Source organism: Chaetura pelagica, unplaced genomic scaffold (genome assembly GCF_000747805.2).
Source record: "Chaetura pelagica isolate M959 unplaced genomic scaffold, ChaPel_1.0 scaffold1317, whole genome shotgun sequence".
NCBI classification, from domain to species: domain Eukaryota; kingdom Metazoa; phylum Chordata; class Aves; order Apodiformes; family Apodidae; genus Chaetura; species Chaetura pelagica.
The window spans coordinates 138046-139707 of record NW_009954037.1 but is presented as its reverse complement, the minus strand read 5'-3'; positions in this window follow the sequence as shown (position 1 = coordinate 139707).

Here is a 1662-nt window from a genome sequence, read left to right as displayed (position 1 = left end):
GCTGAACCCAGCCCCCCAGCCCCCCCAGCCCGGCACAGCACCGGCGTAACAGGCACTGGATTAATCAGCGGACAGCACATCATCCCTCCCCGCTGCAATTTTTGGAGGAGTAGTCATAAATAGCCAATCTAAGGCAAATGAGGGGATTTCTCTGCTCTCCCAGGGACACCTGGCACGCACCGGGGTCACCCAGCACTGGCCTTGGCAAAGCCTCTGTGGGATTGCGCAGCCCGGAGATGAGATTAGCAAATTGCCACGTGCCCAGTGCTAATGACAACCACCTAATTAGCGAGGGGGTTCATCCTGGCAGGGCTCACTCTGACCTCCATTGTCTCATGCCAACAGCCGGCAAGTGTGACCGGGGCCAATGTGCTTCCCTGGCCTTTGCCCAGCGTTTTCTTTCCAGGACTGGACAATGAAAATTCCCAGTCAGCTCCTGGGAAACAGAGCTGGCCATGGGGCAAGGAGCAGCCACCAAGTCAAGCCAGGCATGCGTGGCTCCCCCAGCCACAGCCAACCCGACAGCCCCCACAAGCACCAGTGCAGCTGTGATTCAAAGACACTCAAGTATCTCCAACACCATTCCCACATCCACATTTTTCCTAGCTCCTGTCCCAGGATCCACTGCCATGCCTGTGTCCACATGGATCCCCCAGCCCAGGCAGATCTCTGATGGCAGCACTGTGTTTTGGGGTTGGTAAAATGAGCCAGATACTAAAACCCTGCATTTTATGGGTCAGTTTTCAATTTCTTTCCTATTTTATTGGCATTAGGAAAAAACCTAAAGTGATCCCAGCCTTTATCACCTCTGTTTTCCCATGGTGAGGTCCAAGCAGCCTGAGTCATTAACTTGTTGGTACTGAAATGGGAATGGTGCAGGACACGAGTGGAGGGGAGGGATGGTCAGGAGCTGGCACAGAGAGGGGGGAACCAGTGGGAGGAATTTGTGGGACCATTGAGGAGAGTAACAGAGATGTGATCTCCCTGGGCACGGTGGGATGTCCCAGGACACCAATGGACACATCCACCACGGGCAGCCCTCCCAGTGCAGTGAGTTTGATGGTGCTCAGCAGTCCCCCAGCCTATTTCTCCTTCCCAAGTAAAGCAGTCCCAGAGCATCCCAAGGGGAATAATCCCACTTCAACTGGCCTCGGCCATACCTGCAGGAGCAAATCCCGGTGAGATTGATGCAGCAAGAGTGAAGCAGACAGAAACACTCCCTTGGACGACTGGAAGCCCCCAGGACCGAGATCCAAACCCAGACCTCTCTGTGCAGCGAGCAGGGACACAGCTGAGCAGCAGCTCAGGAAACGCTGTGTTTTCCCCCAAATCATGGGAGCCAATTCTTGGCCCTTTTATTTTTGGGGGGGGTCCTGTGTGCCCAGGAAGCCCCCTCTGTGCCCACCCCAGGGGCGGAGAGAGGCACAATGTGCTGGTTTGCACTGGCTGGGGCGGGAGAGGGAGGTAGTGTGGTCGGGGCTGGGGGCTCAGTCCTACCCGGGGGCTGCCGGGTGCCCCCCCAGCCCCACGGGCGCTGCCAGGCGGGAGCAGGGGGCTGAGCCGGGGGGCAGGCTGAGCCGGGGGGGCTGGCGCAGGCAGCGTCACCCCCCTGGCTCCACCCTCTCCCCCCCCCCCCCCAACCCGCGGGGGGCCCCCCGTGCC